Below are 22,003 nucleotides of genomic sequence, written 5' to 3' on the forward strand. Positions count from 1 at the left end.
AACCAGGACAACACGGCACAAAGTGGCTAGCACTGCTGTCTCACAGCACCAGGAACCAGCTTCAATTCCGACCTTGGGTTTCCTCCGGGTCTCCTGTTTGCTCCCACAGTCCAGAGATGCGCAGGTTAGGTGGATTGGCCATGGTAAAAATTGCCCCTTAGTGTCCAAAGATGTGCAGGTTAGGTGAGGATCGGGCAGGGGCGTAAGTAGGGGGCTCTTTCAGAGGGTCAGTGCAAACATGATGGGTTGAATGGCTTCCTTCTGCACTGTAGAAATTCTATGGTTCTACGGCTGACCAGGAGTCTCACCCGCTCTTACCGCCAGCCATTGGTGTGAGTTGGAAGAATTTACAAGTTGCCGCACAACCTGTTGGGCCGAGTTGTGAACTCACCTTCCTCGGCCACCGAGTCCTGGAGTGGGCCTTGAACCCAGAGCCTCTGGCTCAAAGGCAGGGACACTACCCATTGCGCCGCAAGCAGGAGAATGGGATCAAAGGCTATGTGGAGAAAGCAGGCTATTGAGTTGGATGGTCAGCCATGATCGTGATGAGTGAAGAGCAGGCTTGAAGGACCAAAAGGCCTCCTCCTGCTCCTATCTTCTATGTATCTAAGCCTGCCCACAACTGGTTTTACCCGATCGTTAATATTGCTGGTTACAACTATATTGAACTGACCACTTTGAAATTTCCTGCTGCAAGTGAGCCACGTGTCCATCCAAATGTAGATGAGCCAATTGAAATATGTCTGCAGTGTAGCATCACTTTAAAATATCCCTATAATCAAGCTTTAAACTAATGGAAAGAATAATTTGGGCTCCATGATGGGAATTACATTTTCCATGCCCTATTTCCCTCGACAATCACACATCTCCATCCGCAACAGCGAACAATTCGTAATGAAAACAGGAAGTGGCAGAAAAACCCCATCATCTGGTCTGACACCAGCGATGCGATTAATGCTTCGAGTCCAATGATTCCTCTTCAGAATGCAGGGATGCAGCACGGTAGCATAGTGGTTAGCACAATTGCTTCGCAGCTCCAGGGTCCCAGGTTCAATTGCCGGCTTGGGTCACTGTCTGTGCGGAGTCTGCGTGGGTTTCCTCCGGGTGCTCCGGTTTCCTTCCACAATCCAAAGATGTGCGGGTTAGGTGGATTGGCCACGCTAAATTGCCCTTAGTGTCCAAAAAGGTTAAGTGGGGGTTACTGGGTTACGGGGGTAGGGTGGATACGTGGGCTTGAGTAGAGTGCTCTTTGTAAGGGCCGGCGCAGACTCGATGGGCCGAATGGCCTCCTTCTACACTGTCAATTCTATGATTCTATTCACTACACCACACAATCTCCCTCTCACTTTATATGGTGTTGACCTCAGTATTTGCCTCAAGGCCAAAGGATCTTTGCGAAACTGAAAATGTGGACCATAAAATATGAAGGCTGGAATTTGCACTTTGAACTATGATATGCGAGGATTGCAGGTCCGTCGTCTTTGGAATTAAAATGCACCCTGTTCTGCATCACAATGAAAAACAAATCAACACAAGTACAAAATTAATATTGACAAGTTTCCTTTTTTGACACATTATTTCCCTTAAGCGTCCCAGCAGTGAGCTCATTTTTGTTGACATCTGAGAATTTAGCTCACTCAATGTAGAGCCGGGATCAAATCTGATTAATGGTCCACGTGGATTGGTTAACAGGGGATCTCAACTGGGGGGAACCACGAGAAGGGTTTGTGGGGTCTGCTACAACTCTGCGTCTCCTCCCAACACTGTCAATTTAGCCCCAGGTCGGTCCAGCTCCTTCCTACTGATCAGTAGCAATAAGTCAGCACTGTATCACTCGTATGCCCGGTTTGACACTCCCCACTCTCATCTCTCAGGAGGCAGCAATTTGTTTCCAAAGTTCAACATTAAGACTGAACAGCCGACAATATTTTACTCCATTTCTCATTAACACCCCTTCATAGTTACTTTATGACTGCGTGATATTTATTGCCATTCGCTCCCAATGCTCTTCCACCACCACTCCCCCCCCACCCGCGTGCTTCTTCTGACCGGTGGGAGTTGGCTTCTCTTTCAATTATTGCCACGTGGGAAGGCATAGACGCTTCAATGGAGTAGGGTCTGCCACTTGAGCTCTCGGTGTGAATGCTCTGACTGAACCCAGTGTAGCTTCCTCTGGAACCCTGTAGGTGGTGCTCCCATTCAGTACAACCCACTGATGCAAAGCCAGATGGTCAGCACTGACATCGAGGGACACAAGTTACCGAGGCAGGATGAACATTGACGATAATGTGCTTGCGGAGATTCCTCTGCGTTTTAACAGAATTGATGCTCAGCGCTAGCAACACGTTTTACATTGAACAAAAGCCACAATATATACTGTGATTGCATGACATGCTTATACAGAAATAAATACTGGTGTTACAAAGTATTTTTATGACATGGGAGGGTAGCCTCTGAAGCATAGATGGTGGGGTAGTGGTAATGTCAAGCAGTTAGCAATCCAGAGGCCCAGGCTAATACTCTGGGGACATGGGTTCAAATCCCACCTTGGCAGCTGGTGGAATTTAAATTCTATTAATAAATCTGGGATTGAGGGAGTCCGGTAGTAATAGCTTTGTTGAGAATTTGGAGGCAGTTTCGCCAACACTTCGGGTTGGGGGCAGGGTCAAGGGAAATGCCGATTTGGGGGGACCACAGATTTGAGCCAGGGAAGTGGGATGGAAATTTTCGGAGATGGGAGGAGAAAGGAATTAGGACACTAAAAGATTTGTTTCTTGGGGGGTCGTTTAGCGGGATTGAAGGAGCTGGGAGCGAAGTATGGGCTGGAGCAGGGGGGAAATATTTAGATACATGCAGGTTCGAGACTTTGCCAGAAAGGAGATCCAGAGCTTCCCAGTGGAGCCAACTTCCACATTGCTGGAGGAGGTGCTGACGACAGGGGGACTGGAGAAGGGGGTAGTATCTGCGGTTTACGGGGCTATTTTGGAGGAGGAGAAGGCGTAACCAGAAGGGATCAAGACAAAGTGGGAGGAAGAGTTGGGAGAGGGTATGGAGGAGGGGTTCTGGTGTGAGGTGCTCCGGAGGGTGAACGCCACCACCTCGTGCGCGAGGTTGGGGCTGATCCAGCTGAAGGTGGTGTACAGAGCGCACCTTACAAGGGCGAGGATGAGCCGGCTCTTTGAGGGGGGTAGAAGATATGTGTGAATGTTGCTGGGGGTTGGGGGGGGGGGGGGGGGGGGGGGGCGCAAACCACGTTCATATGTTTTGGTCCTGTCCAAAGCTGGAGGATTACTGAAAGGAGGTGTTTAGGGTAATCTCTAAAGTGGTGCACGTGAAACTGGACCTGGGCCCTCAGGAGGCCATATTCGGGGTGTCAGACCAGCCGAGGTTGGAAACGGGCGTGGAGGCAGATGTTGTAGCTTTCGCCCAAAGGCGGATCCTGTTAGGGTGGAGATCAACCTCTCCACCCTGTGCCCTGGCGTGGCGGGGGGACCTGCTGGAATTCTTGACGCTTGAAAAGGTCAAATTTGAACTGAGGGGAAGGATGGAGGGGTTCTACAATTCATGGGCGTTATTCATTATGCACTTTAGGGAATTGGATCACATCGAACATTAGTGGGGGGGCTGGGAGGATTGGGGGGAGGGGGACTGTGTGTGTTAATGGTGACTATGGGTGATTCCTGATTCCTTTTTGTCATTTGTTTATGTTAACATGCGGGCTAATGTTTGGGGGTTGGATGGGAGGATGGGATCGTTGTTATTGATATGGGGATTGACATTGCATTCATTACTGATTATTGTTGGGTGTAAATTTGGGAGAAAATGTGAAAAAGGAGAATAAAAATATTTTTTTTAAATAAATAAATAAATCTGGAATTGCAAACTAGTCTCAGTAATGATGACCATGAAACCTGTCATCGATTGTTGTAAAAAACAAACTGGTTCACTCATGTCCTTTACGGAAAGAAATCTGCCGTCCTTACGCGGTCTGGCCTACACGTGACTCCAGACCCACAGCAATGTGGTTGACTCTTAAATGCTCTCTGAAATGGCCGAACGAAACAGTCCGTTCCAGGGCAATTAGGGATGGGCAACAAATGATGCCCACAGCTCGTGAAAAGAATACAGAAAACAAATGCAATATTTATTACCCAGCAGGCCTCCTTTGGTATAATGCTGATCTATCCTTATTTTAATTGTCTTTTGAAAAGAAAATCACAATGATAAAAGTTTTTGTCTCGTAAATTTAAAGAAACCTCCAGGGACACAACCTTTCCTTGGTCATAATTGAGAATGCTGTCCTCCCCTGGACTACTTACCCGGGTCTGCCTGCCCTTTACCAGGTTTTTGAATTGGTGGCACGACACATTCATAGCTGCTAACTCCATGATGGATCGTGCTCCATCTGTCATTACGTGACTATCAGCTTGTCTTTGTTCTCTTCGTGTTGTACCTTGCCCGAGGTGAGCATCCTTTCAAAATAAACAGTCAAGCTAGACGAATGAACCTGCTCCCCCCACTGGAGTTGCCAACTCTCCAGAATTGCCCCGGCGGAGAGAGGCATTAAAATCTTTCATTTTTAAAAATTGAACACTTTTATTAATGATAACAATAATGGAAGTGTTGGCAGGCGGTGGGGGTGGTGCTGTTTGAGTGACAGTCAAGGGTCACCCAACTGAGTAATATGGGCTCAACGCAGACCCCAATGGTCACAAAATCCAGCTGAGCATTCTGTCTACACCTCCTGCACCATAATCAAAGACCCCCTCCCACTCCAATCTCTTCCATCGGGCAGAAGATACCAAAGTCTGAGAACACACACAAACAGATTCAAAAACAGTTTCTTCCCCGCTGTTACCAGACTCCTGAATGACCCTCTTATGGACTGAACTGATCTCTTCACACATCTTCTCTACTGAGTAGTACTACACTCCGTATGCTTCACCCGAAGTCTGTGTCTGTGTATTTACATTGTGTATTTATCGTATGTCCTATGTTTTCATGTATGGAGCGATCTGTCTGGACTGCAGGCTGAACAATACTTTTCACTGTGCCTCAGTACACGTGACAATAAATCCAAATCTAAATCCAAAAAGAAAATTGCCCCCTTCAAAAGACAATGCAGAAAATCTGGTTATAGATAAATACATGGCTTTAATTAAACCAGAAATGTTCTTGTGTAAACATGAAGCAAACTTTGTAACAGAATAGAGTCAGCTCCTTGAACATTTATATTAAAATTCTGAGTCATCTATACTTTTATAAACTACATTTCGGATTGCACGCCAGGCCAGTGGTTTCCAGGATTCCTGTGGAAGAAAACAAGTAGAAATTCAGCTGAGTTTCTACAGTACACATTGCTGCAATGTTTTTTTAAAAAGTATTTTTATTAAGGTTTTGCAAAATTTTTCATAATAAAACAGTAGTAACAATAATAACAAAACAAACTAGAGTGAACATTAACATAGTGCAAAAAGAGAATATACAACAACAATTAAATAGACATTACCCCACGCGATTCAGTCTTCCCACACCATCCCAATGAAGCACTCACCCCCCTCTACGGATTGCTGCTGCTGCTGACATTTAAATTTTCCCCGAGAAAGTCGACGAACGGCTGCCACCTCCGAGGGAACCCTAGCGTACACCCTCTTAAGGCAAACTTTATTTTCTCGAGGCTGAGAAAGCCAGCCATGTCACTAACCCAAGTCTCTACACTCGGGGGCTTCGAGTCCCTCCACATGAAGAAAATCCGTCTCTGGGCTACTAGGGAGGCAAAGGCCAAGACGTCGGCCTCACATTGCTGCAACGTTGACAGCATCAAAGTCATTCTTTATAAAGATTCCCTGGTGCTCAAAAATGTGCTGAAAGGGGCAAAGTTTAGAGGGGATGTGCGAGGCAGGTTTTTTACACAGAGGGTGGTGAGTGCCTGGAACGCGTTCCCAGGGGAGGTTGTGGGAGCAGATACATTAACGGTGTTCAAAAGGCATCTTGACAAACACATGGATAGGATGGGTATAGAGGGATACGGCACAAGGAAGTTGGCCAAGGTTGGTATATTGACTGGTACAGGCTTGGAGGGCCGAAGGGTCTGTTCCTGTGCTGTATTGTTCTTTGTTCTTTGTTCGTTAACAGAAAAGGACACCAATATCTACCGCCTGAAGGGGCAGTGGAACCAGATTCCATGGTAACTTTCAAAAAGGGATTGGACGAATACCTGAAAATGAATATTTGCAGGATGATGGGGCGAGAGCGGAGATTGGGACCAATGGCTCTTTCTAAAAGCTGGCACAAGCACAGTTTTGTACCTGTATTATCATTGAGTGAATGAAGAAAAATGGATTGACAAAAAATGTGCCAGGGACAACAGGGCATTGCAATCCCTTACCAGCCATTGCCAAGGCAGACTGGTAGACAAAAAATAACAAAGGGAAAAGCAACTCTCAAGGGAAGGCTTGAGGCCACAGTTGAGCAGTTCAGCCTCTAACCTTGCTGCTGCCTTGTGATATCCGCCATCGGCAAACATAGGCACAGCCCGACATCTGGCTCTCTGCCGACCCAATGTAGACACTGACCGCAGCCAGTGCTAGTAGGTACACAAATGATGAGTGATAACCGTATATAGCCAATCAGATCATTAGGTGACAACCGGGATGTGGCCAATCAGATCATTAGTGTCAGCCGGTGTGGCCAATCAGATCTCTCGCTACTGAATGATCACTCACAGCAAACTTTCCTCAGTGGAGTATCACACAATGTGTAAAATGCGGCGAATTGCAAGGCCGTTAAGCTAGATCTTCATCCAGGTCTGTGCATCAAACCTACTGTCACGACCTATCTTCAGAGCCAATGCCAACTCTTCTACAGAGATATTCAGGCCTCCATTTGGCGAATAAGCGAGTGAGGGTACTGGGCACACTGACAATGGGCTCTACGTATGCAGCTTAACCCATACGGTATCTTTCCAGCAGCCCTCTTGATCTCTATCTTAGTTCTTTGTAAAGGTATTGCCATTGGGAAGCAGGCTGGTGTCCGTAATAGTGCTGCAAACAAATCAAAAAGCAATTAGCGCTGAGAAGCATTAAAAGCTAAGTAACAAAAGAAATCTAAAGTATTATTACCGTAGCATGGTCTTTTTTTTCTCCAATTAAGGGGCAATTTAGCGTGGCCAATCCACCTAGCCTGCACATCTTTGGGTTGTGGGGGTGAGACCCACGCAAACATGGGGACAATGTGCAAACTCCACACGGGCAGTGACCCGGGGCTGGGATCGAACCCGGTCCTCGGCACCATGGGGCAGCAGTGCTAACCACAGCGCCACCGTGCCGCCCTCCGTAGCAGGGTCTTAAGCGGCCTCAAAGCTGTGGCACAAATCTCCTTTTTGGCCCAGTAAGTAATTACGATCTCTGTGTTTCTGGCTTCTATGAGCATCGCCAATTTCCAAAGCCCCACAGTCGGTGGCCGTGTCTTCAGCTACCAGGGATGTGCAGGTTCGGTTATGAGGATAGGGCGGGGTGGATGGGTGAGTGGACATGTGAGGAGTGCTCTTTCGAAGGGTCGGTGCAGACTCGATGGGCTGAATGGCCTCCTTCTGCACTGCAGGGATTCTACCGGGGCCTAAAGCTTTGCAATTTTTCCCCCTAAACCTTTCCGCCTCTCCTTCCCTTGGTTACCTCTCATGACATCTTGATTTGTGTCAAATTTAGTTTGATAATTCTCCTGTGTGGCACCGTGTGATTTTTACTACTTTAATGTGGCTGCTATCATTTGGCACCCATCAATCCTCGATGCCTGTGCCCTGTCGATAAAAAGGGGCAAGAAAGGGTCAGCAGAAGGTACCATTTGAATACAGCAATGGAGGGGTTGAGGCCCAGTTGGAACAGAACATCTGGGGCGAGATTCTCCGACCCCCCGCCGGGTCGGAGAATCGCCGGGGGCTGGCGTGAATCCCGGCCCCGCCGGTTGCCGAATTCTCCGGCACCAGAGATTCGGCGGGGGGCGGGAATCGCGCCGCGCCGGTTGGCGTGCCCCCCCCCCCCCCCCGCGCGATTCTCCGGCCCGAATGGGCCGAAATCCCGCTGCTAGAATGCCTGTCCCGCCGGCGTGGATTAAACCACCTCTCTTACCGGCGGGACAAGGCGGCGCGGGCGGGCTCCGGGGTCCTGGGGGGGGTGCGGGGCGATCTGGCCCCGGGGGGTGCCCCCATGGTGGCCTGGCCCGCGATCGGGGCCCACCGATCCGCGGGCGGGCCTGTGCCGTGGGGGCACTCTTTTCCTTCCGCCTTCACCACGGTCTCCACCATGGCGGAGGCGGAAGAGACTCCCTCCACAGCGCATGCGTGGGGATGCCGGGAGCGGCCGCTGACGCTCCCGCGCATGCGCCGCCCGGCAATGTCATTTCCGCGCCAGCTGGCGGGGCACCAAAGGCCTTTTCCGCCAGCTGGCGGGGCGGAAATCAGTCCGGCGCGGGCCTGACCCCTCAAGGTTAGGGCTCAGCCTCCCAAGATGCGGAGGATTCCGCACCTTTGGGGCGCGCGATGCCGGACTGATTAGCGCCGTTTTTGGCGCCGGTCGGCAGACATCGCGCCGATACTGGAGAATTTCGCCCCTGCTTCCTGCTAACCCAGTCCCATTTAAAATCCCTCTGTAGCCGAAGCGTTCATAGAATCATAGAATTTATAGTACAGAAGGAGGCCATTCAGCCCATCGAGTCTGCACCGGCTCTTGGAAAGAGCACCCTACCCAGGCCCACATCTTCACCCTATCCCCATAACCCAGTAACCCCACCCAACACTAAGGGCAATTCTGGACACTAAGGGCAATTTATCACGGCCAATCCACCTAACCTGGACTGTGGGAGGAAACCGGAGCACCTGGAGGAAACCCACGCACACGGGGAGAACGTGCAGACTCCGCACAGACAGTGACCCAAGCCGGGAATGGAACCTGGGACCCTGGAGCTGTGAAGCAATTGTGCTAACCACTGTGCTACCGTGCTGCCCGCTGTTCTCCGCATCCTCCTTAAAGCCCACCTTTCTGACCAGGATTTTGAACAAACACTCCTGGATCATTCCTCCTTTGGCTCCATGTCCGTCCTCCTGGTGTCTGTGTAATATCTTGGGAACACCTTCTCCAGTTAAAACGCTGTGCAAGTCTGAGCTGACCCTATTTCAAGATGTCAGGGCTGTCTGGAATATTTCTACTGTCATGTTAGGTAAGTGACTTTTCTCTTGGCCTTTGCTGCTATTCAGGGAACAAATGTAATGGGAATGATATTAATAGGAAGGGTAAATGACTGGTATCAAGTAGGAGCAGTTACAGCAATGGAGCTACTCTGAACAGTTAGGGCGAGGCTGGGTATTGACAGCTTTGGACAGGTACGGGGAAATATATCAGAGGGTAGAGTGTGGACAGTCACAGGAGGAGGGCTGCTCAGAGTAATGACAACAGATGGCACAGGCAGAGTAGTTACGGTTAGAGGCTCAGTCATAGCGATCAGAACAGTGCGATTGGTCAGGGAAGATGTAGCGGAGGAGGTGGTCAGTGCATTTCCAGAGGGGGTGGCTGGCAGGGCAGTCACAAGCGAATAGGACCTCGGGGCAGTTTCAGGGGAAGAGGCTTTCAGTGGAATTACAGAAGGTGGGTCCATTGGCACAGGGACCGAGCAGGGGCTCGGGGAGGAATTGGGCAGGCCAGTAATGCGGGAGGAGCTAGTCAGGGAGGCTACCCAGTGGGGGCTAGCCAGGGTGATTACAGACCAGGGAGGAGTTGTGATGTCCAAAGCAGAGGAGTGTCTCGTCGCAGAGTTGTTTGTTAAGAGGGCACAGCCTGTGGTACGAGCAGTGATCGGAGATACAACGGACAACGGGATATGTTCCTGGAGATGATTTATTTTTTGGGACTTCTTCGACTTCACACGACTGCAATGAAAACAGTGAAAAGACAAGTTATAAAGTCGATTTGTAATTCTTCATATTCAGCTTGATAACAGTGCAGAGAAAGCAGAGGCCTCGTGTTTTAATTCATCCATTCTCTGGATGTGGACACGGTTGGCCGTTATTACCCGCCCACCCTTAGCTGCTTTGAAAAAGTGGTCCCCTTTCTCAACATCTGGTTCAGTGCAGCAGCACAATACAGCAGAGTAGCTTCTTCAGAGGACAGGTGGTGACACACTGGTGTTGGACTGGAGTTGCATTCAGGACAGCCCTCGGCCAGTGCTGCGGTGGATATGAGATGCTGCACACTGCAGTCACGGAGCAGCCCAGTGGTGAAGGGGCTGGAGGTTTAAGGAGATGGATGCACTTCAGATCAGCAGCCAGCTTTGGGGGCTTGATGGTGTTGAACCCCTCAAGTGCTGTTTCAGCCAAAGGTGACCCGGCAAAGCAAACAAGAGGATTTGTCTTTAACAAGGCTTTCTGCTCGTAAGACTTTGGCACTTGTGAAATGGCTCTCAATCTGGAAGCCCTATGGAGACATCTTATTTACTTGCTCACACTGGACTCTGCCTGTGGCAGCTGAGGCCTCATTACACCATTCTGCAATTCCCTCACTCCTCGCCCCAGAAATCCAAGGCCCAGTTGATGGGGGGCTAATCAAACAAACTGCTTTGTCCTGGTTGCCCTGTCAAGTCCCTTGAGTTTGGTCGCATCTGCACTCTCCCTGAAAGTGGAAAGTATTTCTTCGCACTCCAAAGCTGGAGGGGGTGCAGATGTATTGAGGTACAGGTGAGTCACTCACCAAAGAATAACAGGCCTCAGGCCTGCTATAGCCATGGCATTTATGGCTGGTGCAGATGAAGTTCTGGCCAATTCTGACGCTCCCCTACCCCACACCCGCGAGATGTTGGGTGGGGCATTTGGTGACAATATTGCTGCTGGATGTCCAGGGAAATAGATTATCTCTTGTGCGGGACGGTCACTGCCTGGCATATGTGTGGCATGAATGTTACTTTTCACATCTGTCCAAGCTGCCCTGAGGAACCTCCTGTAGCCAAGAGGATGGTCCTCCAAAAATCATAAAAACCTGGGCGGCTCGGTGGCGCAGTGGTTGGCACTGATGACTCACGGCACCGAGGTCCCAGGTTCGATCCCGGCCCCGGGTCACTGTCCGTGTGGAGTTTGCACATTCTCCGTGTCTGCGTGGGTCTCACCCCCACAAACCTGAAGATGTGCAGGGTAGGTGGATTGGCCACGCTGAATAGCCCCTTAATTGGGAAAAAATAATTGGGTGCTCTAAATTTTTTTTTAAATCATGAAAACCTGCCTCTGCGCCACGTATGACTCCAGTCAGTGGAACGGTCCACCACCCAATCACATTGACCTCAGTTTTACTCAGCCTCCACAGTACCACACTCAGTCGAATGCTGCTTTGATGTCAAAAGACAGTCACTCTCATCTCAGGTCTGAAAATACTCGTATAATTCATCAGTTATGAAGCTTCTATAAAAGTTGTGAGGATGTGATCAGGTGTTCTATATGCAAAGAATCCCGACAGTGCAAAAGAAGGTAATTCGGCCCATCGAGTCTGCACTGACCCTCTGAAACAGCATCCTAGCCTAGACCCACGCCCCCGCCCTATCCTCGCAACCCGACCTAACCTGCACATCTTTGGACACTAAGGGTCAATTTAGCACGGCCAATCCACCGAACCTGCACATCTAGGGGAACGTGCAAACTCCACACAGTCACCCAAGGCTGGAATCGAAATCAGGTCCCTGGCGCTTGATGAAGCAGTGCTAGCCACTGTGCCACATGTAAATCAGTTTTCTTGTTTATTACTGAGATAAATGGAAGAATGGGCTGATTTTTCCACTGTGTTGCACCCGGGGCCAATCCAAGCATGGCGGGGGAATTGCGGGCGAGGCCCAAATCAAGAATGGTACCATGCGAAGACCTCCCCAGGATTGTGATATGGTACGAATTAAGTAATGGCATGATGGGAAAACTGGTCAATGGGAAAACTGGTCAAAAGGTTTGAGACAATACAAGAAAGGCTGAAACTACTCATTCCAGCTCCCCAGGCCCAGGTAAAGAATGCTGCCCTAACCATTTTCAGACTAGTATGGCCGTAGGCGAACTCTGCATAACTTGAAGTCTGAAAAGATCAGCGAAGGCCGAGCCATTCCAAAACACCGGACCTCGGCAACTCCTGATAAAACTAACTCGTCATAACCCAGGGCCGTAGGAATTTAAAACAAGATAAGTTCAGGAAGAAACAAATCTATTCTGACCTTTCACTGTTCCCTCCAAGGACTAACTAATGGTATGAGTGATATGACCAAACATGGTCTGGCCTATGCTTCCATTTGTATTTCCGATCAAACTCCTGACCATACTGTTGTCACATAATCTTGATAATGATAATGTTTAAATATTGAGCTAATTCTCCGCGAAAGCGCGGAACTTGTGAAAGACTCAGCAGTTTTGTTGACTGCTCTCTGACTTCAAGTTTCAGCCATTACTGCATGCAGTTGTTTTCGAAAATAAAGATTGTTATTCTGTCTTAACGAGTGTGTTGAATCTTTCTACTACAGAAGCGGGAAAATATTGACTTTGACAGGATGACGGGTTGGCTCATGGGGGACAAGTGATACCCACTGAGGTCATGGCTGAGGACGCCGGTGCGGAGGCCGGAGAACAAGGCGGAGACCCGATATAATGAGGCCCACATTGCCAACCATGCTGTCGTTGAGCAGTGCATCAGGCTGCGGTTCCAATGCCCGGACCACCCTGGTGGGGCCCCACAGTGCATCCCCCGGATGGTCTCCCGCTTTGTCGTGGTCTGCTGTGCCCTCCGCAATCTGGCACAGAAGCGGGACGATATGCTGGAGGAAGAGGCAGTGGAAGGACATCTGAGATGGTGGAGGAGGAGGTGGAGCATGAGCCCAAGGATGGAGGACAGGTGGCCGGCAAGGGTCCAACATGCCAGGAGGACCAGGGAGGCCTTCATCATCTCCAGATTCTCCTAGGACGAAGCTGTGTCCGTCAGCTCAACACATCCCCCCCCCCCCCCCTCCCCACCCTCCATCACTCCGCCCCCTCCCTTACCACCTACTTCCTGCTCCAAGGGTCTGTGTAACCTAACTCCAGGGTGATAGTCCTGTGTTGGCACTGTGCATGTCACCATACAAGGCAGGAGAGTGATTATCACTCGCAGTGAGCAAAGCTCTGGTGGCTCCTCGGTTTCTGCTAAAATCTGACTCCCATCTCCCAGTAGCCACCAATAGTGACCTCACCAGTGCCCACTCAGTGCTCCGCAATCTTCTTCATCATCCGTGGTCTACTCTACTGCTACGACTAGGCTTGTCCCCAGGATGCACATCAGAAGGTGGAGACAACCTGCTGCTTTCCGGGGGTGGGGGGGGATTCTGAAGAACTGGAGACCACCATAGACTCCTTGGTGGAATGCCCCAGGTTGGGCTCCAGTGCTTCTTCTTGTTAGCGGCAAGCAGCGGACGCATGAGTGGGGTGAATCAGACGGCGAGGGAGTCAGGCAATACAGGCCACAATCTCACCGATTTGGCCGACATGAAACACACCCAAACTCCCCCAAAATGACATGTTGAAACTTTTGGGGTGAATCGCGGCCAATATTTTTTTTACATTTGGAATTATTTATTGATTTTTGTGCTGTATTTCCAGTTCTTCGCTTGATGCAGATTCCAGAGTGGCAAACAAAGCAATTTTCAAAACGCATTTTAAGTGATTTGCCTTTTCTTTAAACAAAATAGTAAGAAGTCTTACAACACCACAGGGGCGAAATTCTCCGGAAACGGCGCGATGTCCGCCGACTGCCGCCCAAAACGGCGCAAATCAGTCGGGCATCGCGCCGCACCAAAGGTGCGGAATGCTCCGCATCTTTGGGGGCCGAGCCCCAACCTTAAGGGGCTAGGTCGGCGCCGGCCGAATTTCCACCCTGCCAGCTGGCGGAAAAGGCCTTTGGTGCCCCGCCAGCTGGCGCGGAAATGACATCTCCGGGCGGCGCATGCATGGGAGTGTCAGCGGCCGCTGACGGCATTCCCGCGCATGCGCAGTTGAGGGAGTCTCTTCTGCCTCCGCCATGGTGGAGACCGTGGCGGAGGCGGAAGGGAAAGAGTGCCCCCACGGCACAGGCCCGCCCGCGGATCGGTGGGCCCCGATCACGGGCCAGGTCACCGTGGGGGCACCCCCCGGGGCCAGATCGCCCTGCGCCCCCCCCAGGACCCCGGAGCCCGCCCGCGCCGCCTTGTCCCGCCGGTAAGGTAGGTGGTTTAATCTACGCCGGCAGGACAGGCATTTTAGCGGCGGGACTTCGGCCCATCCAGACCGGAGAATCGCCCGGGGGGGGGCCCGCCAACCGGCGCGGCGCGATTCCCACCCCCGCCAAATCTCCGGTGCCGGAGACTTCGGCAACCGGCGGGGGCGGGATTCACGCCAGCCCCCGGCGATTCTCCGACACGGCGGGGGTCGGAGAATCTCGCCCCAGGTTAGAGTCCAACAGGTTTGTTTCATATCACTAGCGTTCGGAGCCCAGCTCCTTCCTCAGGTAAACGGAGCAGCGCTCCGAAAGCTATTGACATCGAAACAAACCAGTTGGATTTTAACCTGGTGTTGTAAGACTTCTTACTGTGCTCACCCCAGTCCAACGCCAGCATCTCCACATCTTAAATAAAATAGGCAATTATAGCTAACTTGCTACACGACTTATAGCTTTTGGCGTATCACAATTGGTGACTTCCATTCTTGCTTGTTGCTTGACCAAGTATACTACACGATATCATTGGAGTACTTCATTGGCTGAAAGGTATTCTGGAGCATCCCAAACTCATAAAGGTGCTATATAAATGTAGTGCTTTCTCTCCTCCCTTGATTGGCTGTGATTTGAGCCAATCAAGTGTAGCACATGTGAAAGATGTGACGCTGATTCCTGAAGTGACGAACCATGCATATGTTGTTTTTATTCTTGCAGGCGATGTGGGCAAGGCCAGCATTTGTTGTCCATCTCTGATTGCTTTTTAACTGTGGCTTGCGAGACCATTTCAGAGGAAAGTTAAGAGTCAACCACAGTGCTGTGGGTCTGGAGTCACATGTAGGCCAGACCGGGGTAAGGGCAGCAGATTTCCTTCCCTAAAGGTCAGGTGGGATTTTGCAACAATTGATGACAGGTTCATGATAACATTACCAGCTTTTATATTCCAGATTTTCTATTAATCAATTGAATTTATTAATTAAGTTCACAGGGGAGGGGGGTAGGAAGGGTGGAGCGGGTGAATGCTGGACCAGGCTATGTGAGGCGGGCGAGGATGAGGGCCTCCTCGGCCCTCTGGGCTTGCGGACCCTCGCCACTGCCGCCTGTCCTCCATCCTGCGGGTCCTCCCCAGGCTTGTCCTCCAGCCCCTCCTGGTCTGGTGCCTCTTTTTCTTCCTCCTCCTCGGAGATGGCCACATGTTCCTCCCCCTCCACCTCCAGCATGTCACCCTGCTGCTGTGCCAGGTTGTGGAGGACGCAGCAGACCACCACAAAGCGGGCGGCCCCTGGGAGGTGGACTGCAGTGTACCACCAGAGTGGTCAAGGCATTGGAACAACATTTTGAGATGTCCGATGCACCGCTCAATGACAGTCCAGGTGGCCGCATGGGCCTCGTTGTACCGGGTCTCCGCATTGGTCTTCGGCCTCCATACTGGCGTCATTAGCCAGGTCCTCGGTAGGTACCCCTCATCCCCCAAGAGCCAACTGGCCATTCTGGAGTGGTCCTCAAAGAGGCCGGGAATGTCCGACTGCCCCAGGATATAGATTTAGATTTATTGTCATGTGTACCGAGATACAGTGAAAAGTACTGCTCTGCGTGCAGCTCTCGTATAGCTGCCATGCACACTCGCTGAGAAGCGTACACTGATGCATGATCTTCATGTGGTGGTCGCACACAAACTGGACATTCAGGGAGTGGAACTCCTTCCTGTTGATGTAATGCACGAACCGCGGCCCGGTGAGCGCAGGACGACATGCGTGCCATCTATTACCCCCCTGGACTTGGGGCATCCTGTCGATGGCAGAGAATCCTGCTGCCCGGGCATCCTGTTGGGCTTGGTCCAGATCAAAGTTTATATAGTTCGTTGCCCGAATAAATAGGGCATTTGTGACCTCACGGATGTACCTGTGGGCTGTAGCTTGTGAGATGCTGCACAATCCTCCGCTCGAGCCCTGGAATGATCCTGCGGCGTAGAGGTTCAGGGCTGTGGTAACCTTTAAAGCCCCCGGGAGCGGGTATCCTCCTCCACCAGGCGGTGCCGAGTCCACAAGGACTTAGCACAGGTGTTGCACCGTCCGCATATTGAGGCGGAGACTCCTGCGGCACACGTTGTCCGTCATCTGTTTTAAAGACCAGCGATGCCTGTACACCTTGGGCCGTCACCGGCCTCCCTCTGTGGGTCCCTCCCTGGCCTGATGGGCGGCCGGGTCCTCAGGGTGTGGGGCGGGGCCCTGCACATGGGCCATCGCCTCGTGTCTCGGTCGATACTGTTGCCGCCACCTTCTTCGGCATCTGGCTGCCTGGCCTGCCAGCAGCACCGCGAGAGCAGCTTCCGCGGGTCTAAGATATCATCCGTTCCGTGTAATATCTGTAAGGAACTGGAGGGGGTGTCAGACTGACAGCCAGCGGTGTCTTCCTCCCCTCGACCCTCCGTACCCCCATTGCTCACTCCCCCTTCCCCTCCCACCCTCTCCCAATACCACCCCACCCTCTCCCTACCCTCGCCCAACACCACCCCCACCTTTCCCCCCCCCCCCCCACTCCGAGCACCGAGGCAGCAACCCCACTACCCCCCGGACACTTTGCCTGTGAGCGAAGATGGCTATTCACCCCCTCGGGTCCCTGGAGCAGCCCTTCTGCAAGCTTCACATTTTTTAATTGGCGCCCGCATAACGAGCAAGATCACGGAGGCCGTTAGATAGGGGGCCGCTCCCGTGAATTGTATGGCGATTGGGCTTGGGTGGTGATTATTAGTTTCTTGCCACGGCGGGATCCTGATTTTGCCAACGGGAGCGGGCCGGTTAGATCGCAAACCGATCGGCGCCTGGCGCGGTTCTTGTTTTTGGCCTCTACCGCGATCTAACAGTCTCGTCGCACTCTCGCTTCAGCGCAACCCGGCCATTAAATCTGGCCCAACATGTTTTGCAGAGTACAATTGCTGATGGGTCTATGCAATACTACAGGACAACAAAGGCATTGCAAACCTTCTGAATGGAGAACATTGCCCGTCGCGCATTTAAAGAAATTTAAGTTCAAAATAAAATTTAAGGAATTAAAATTGTGCGTCACTTTAAAGCCAGTTTTTAACATTTGTGTTCATATTTTGCCCACAAATAACCTGCCCAGCAGACAGCCTGCACAGGATGTACTGACCACCAAACATGAGAACACATACAATGCTCATCGTTTTGAAATGTTGCTCTGATCACGATTACTGCCCTTTAATCGATTGTACATTACTCATACAGTATGAGCCCCCACCACCTTTAAAAGTATTATCCATTCAAGTAATAAAAATCAACAAATAAAGTTGATAATCGCTAAGCTCTCCTTTAAAAACAAGAACTCACCTTGTTGACAAGGAACTTAGCAACATCAGACTGAAGTTCCTCAGACATCCACGGCTAAAAGGGCTTGATTTTGACTTGTACACACCAATATACTGTCAACAACAAACATTCAAATTGGACAGTCCTGTTAACCAAGCAAGATTTAAGTACAGACTAGAAACTCAACTTCCGCACAAAAAGTTATTGTTTACAATTTGATGGCTTGTCTGGATCAATTAATGTTACTTTTTTAAAAATTCCTTTATGGGATGTGGGAGCCGCTGGTGAGACCAGCATTTGTTGCCCATCCCTAGTTGCCCTTCAGAAGGTGGTGGTGAGTCACCTTCTTGAACCGCTGCCGTCCCTGAGGTGTAGGTACACCCACAGTGCTGGTTGGGAGGAAATTCCAGGATTTTCACCCAGTGACAGTGAAGGAGGGATGATGGGTGTGATTCAGTGACCCCCCATTGTACCTGGTGTGAATCTGAGCACAACGGGTGAATCGTGCACGAGCCCCAAATCGCCCTCACTGGGCGTGATCCGGGTCTGAATATTTAAATGAGTCCTACAGCTCATTTAAATACCGAGCGCTAGATTCACCCGGTGCCCGGCTGCGAGACCTCGCCAGGGCGGCGTGTAGCACTGGTCCACACAAACATGAACCAGTCGTAACGGCACCTTGGTGGAGGGGGGTCTCCCAGGCCACTGGTGATCCCGGGTGGTCAGGGACAGGGCAGGGAGGTAACCCTGGCTCTCCCCCTGGCATCCGGGCACCTTGACACCGCCAGCTTGGCACAACAGCAGTGACACGCAGACAACCTGGCAGAGCTACCCTGGCAGGGTGCCCGAGTGGTACTGACAAGGGCACAGCCGGGATGCCCTGGTGCCAGCGTGGCACTGCCAGTTAAGGAGGGGGGCAGAGTGGGGGTTCCCGGGTGTCCCGCAAGGTTGAGGGGATGGGGGGGGTTCAAAAGAGCTTGGGGACCTGAAAGTGTGGGGGGGAGGAAGAAAAAGATCGGGGCAACCTTCCAAAATGGCGCCCTGATCCAAATCCCTCGAAGTGCAGACACGGCGGGGAGACGCTCTCCGAGGTCAAAGAAACAACAAAGTGTTGTTGGGCAGCGGAGTTGCTCTTGGTGCGGTAGCCACCGAGAAACACTCCGTTAAACACGCCGTTCAGCGGACTTCAACCTGAGTCTGCTGAGCCCTGCCCGACATGTTCCCCAGTCAGGATGGTGAGCGATTTGGAGGGGAACCTCCAGGCGGTAACATTTTTTTCAAGGCAATAACATTTTTTTTTATATTTCCATTTGTTTTGGAGAGATGTCAATTCAAGAACAAAATAGCAAGACAGCATTAACAGGCAAAAAAACACGATGCGATGTACAAAGTCTCCAACAACTGCGTCCAAGTAGTAGGACGTGGCATTTTGGCTCTTACCCCCCACACACTGCCAGGTGCCGGAAAGTGGCGACTAGGGGCTTTTCACAGTAACTTCATTTGAAGCCTACTTGTGACAATAAGCAATTTTCATTCATTGATTCATTCATGTAACTGGGGAGATGTCAAACAAAGATCAGGCGCTTCCCCATTACATCAGACACATCTCTGTAGCGGTTTCAAAGCGCGCAGCGAAAGGTGTATCAGGAGTAAAGCGGGGGAAAGATATCCCACGAACAGAGAGAGATATAAAGAGGGGGCGGATAGTATCTGATGAGAGGGAGAAAGAGAATAAAAACAGAATTGAGGGGCGCGATTCTGCGAAATGGAGACAGAGTGTTTGCGCCGCCGTGAACGGGGTCGTGGAACACGACGACGCGGAACGGGAGCGGGCACTACCGATTCTGGCCCCCACAGGCGCTGGAGCGGTTCACGCCGTTCCAGCCTCCCTTCCCGGCGCCAAGTGGGCGCCGCGCCAACCCGCCCATGCGCAGCTGGGCCGCGCAAATGCGCGGGGGACTTACTCAGCGCGCCGGCCCCGACCCAACATGGCGTGGGGGTTCAGGGGCCTGCCCCGCCGATCGGCGCGTCCGATCGCGGGCCAGACCCCACCGGAGGCCCCCCCCCCCCACCCGGTGAAGGAGCGCTTCTCCCCGACCCTACGCGCAGAGTTCCCGCCGGCAGCGACCAGGGGTGAACGGCACCGGGGGTGCACTGCTTTGTCCACACGGCCACTCGGCCCATCAAGGCCCATCTCCGCTCCTCGGAGAATCAGCTGCCGGCGTCGGGACCGGCGCCGCGGGAAGAAAATGGCGCGAACGGCGATTCTCCCTTACGGCATGGCATGGGAGAATCACGCCCCCGAATTGCATCTGCAAAGGGAAATAGGGAGGAGTAGTGGAAATTGAGAAAATAAGTATTAAGGTGAAGGGTCAGGTTGATTAATTCGGAAGTTGGACTCGACAGTTTTTCTTTGGTACATTTGTGTACAGTTGTCAATGTGGAGATGCGGCAAAAAGACTGATTTCTCATTTTATGGGATGTGGGCTGGAGCAGCGTATCTTGCCCATCCCTAATTGCCCTGGAACTGAGTGTCTCGCTCGGCCATTTCAGCGGGCAGTTAAGAGTGAATCACGTCGCTGTGGGTCTGGAGTCACATGTAGGCCAGACCGGGTAAGGACGGCAGATTTCCTTCCCTGAAGGACATTAGTGAACCAGATGGGTTTTTACAACAATCAATTATAACTTTATGATTCCAGATTTATTAACTGAACTGAAATTTCGCCGGCTGCCGTGGCGGATTTGAAGCCATGTCCCCAGATAACTAAGCTGGGCTTCAGGGTTACTCCTCAATCTCCTCTTCACGTCAATCATGCAGAATTTTCTCCCTTCCTTTTTGCCCTCCTCTATGTATCTAGATCCCTCTTAAGCGAATCTCGGCTACTCTCCTCAACTATTCCTCCTGCAAACGAGCGCCATATTCTCTGTCAATAAATGTATTTGAATATTGGGAAGACTGAAACAATTGTTTTCGATCCCTGCACAAATTCTGCTCCCTTCTCACTGACACCATCCCTCTCCATGGCAAATCTGTGAGGCTGAGGCAGACTGTTCACAAAACTGGTGTCATATATGACCCTGAGATGGAGTTCAACCACATACCCGCACCATCAATAAGACCACCCATTTCCATCGCTGCAACATTGCCCAATTCCAATCCTTCCTTAGATCACCTGCTGATGAAAGCTTCATCCGTGCCTTTTTCCTAAAACCTTGACTATTCCAATACATTCCTGGTTGACCTCCCATGTTTTACCCTTCGTAACTGGGGATCAAGCAAATCTCTGGTGCCTGCGTCCTTACCTGCACCAAGCCCCATTCACCCATCACCTCTGTGCTCGCTGACCTTCACTGATTAAGCAACGCCTCCATTTCAAATCCTCATCCTAGCTTTCAAATTCCTCCTTGGCCTCGCTCCCCTTTCTATCTCTGTAACCTCCTCCAGTCTGACAAATCTCCGGGGTTTCTGCACTCCTCCAATTCTGGTGTCTTAGGCATCCCCAATTTGAATCGCTCCATCACTGATGGTCAGGCCTTTAGATGCCTGGACCCGAAGCGCCGGAACTCATCCTAAACGTCTCCTGGCTGCCTCTCCACCTCTGATGTCCCTTGAAGCCTCTTTCTGGAAGATTTTGTCCTAACAGCCACTGAAGTGGCTCAGTGTCAAATCTTGTTTGATAATCGCTCCTGTGAAGCGCCTTGGAATGCTTTACCGGGTTAAAGGCACTATATGAATGCAGGTTGCTGTTGTATGCAATTGTACATCTGTACATTACTTCTACTCGCTCAACTATTTGACCTTTCTTTGCTCTTACCTGCTCGTACGTGGTTTTTCCTGTTGACACAAGGCAACAGTGAAAGCCAAAAAAATAAATAACAGGAAAAGAAATAACTCCGGTCAAACAGAGAAGAATAAAGCTGCAAAGGTGTTATTAAGGAAAACTGATGTTTTCTTTCTTGGTTGCATCAAAGTCATGATCAAGGGAAAGACAGTCTGCAGGTTCCCTCGTACAGGTATTTATAACCTAATTGCACATAAATCAATAACTCCTACACCAACTGGGTAAAAATAGAATTCAACAGGAAAGTCAGCTCTTAGAAATTTTAATAATACCCAGGTTAAGAGTCTCAGTATTAGATTCCCATGTACTCAAAATTCAGCTCTACACTTTCTAAGATCTTCATGGACCATGAAGCACAGAGTGGTCCACAAGGACTCAGGGCGACTAGCTGAGTTTCCTGTTCACCCTGACTATTTCAAATTAATTATTTTACGGGACGTGGCCATCGCTGGCAAGGCCAGCATTTATTGCCCGTCCCTAATTACCCCTTGAGAAGGTGGAGGTGTGTCTCCTCCTTGAACCGCAGCAATCTTTCTGTCATAGGTGCACCCACAGAGCTGTTGGGGAGGGAGTTCCAGGATTTTGACCCAGCGACAGTGAAGGAACG

General features: G+C 50.9%; 1 long non-coding RNA gene across 1 annotated transcript; it reads right to left on the bottom strand.

Moving 5' to 3' along the window:
- Positions 1-5,241: 5,241 nt before the first annotated feature.
- On the bottom strand, positions 5,242-21,445 carry LOC140409467 (uncharacterized). The gene is made up of 5 exons (XR_011940335.1): positions 21,370-21,445; positions 17,576-17,667; positions 9,032-9,919; positions 6,726-7,043; positions 5,242-5,309 (listed from the first exon to the last, which is right to left on the bottom strand). It is a non-coding gene; the product is annotated as an uncharacterized lncRNA (long non-coding RNA).
- Between the last annotated feature and the right edge of the window lie 558 nt (positions 21,446-22,003).

This window comes from Scyliorhinus torazame, chromosome 3 (genome assembly GCF_047496885.1).
Source record: "Scyliorhinus torazame isolate Kashiwa2021f chromosome 3, sScyTor2.1, whole genome shotgun sequence".
In the NCBI taxonomy this organism is placed as follows: Eukaryota; Metazoa; Chordata; class Chondrichthyes; order Carcharhiniformes; family Scyliorhinidae; genus Scyliorhinus; species Scyliorhinus torazame.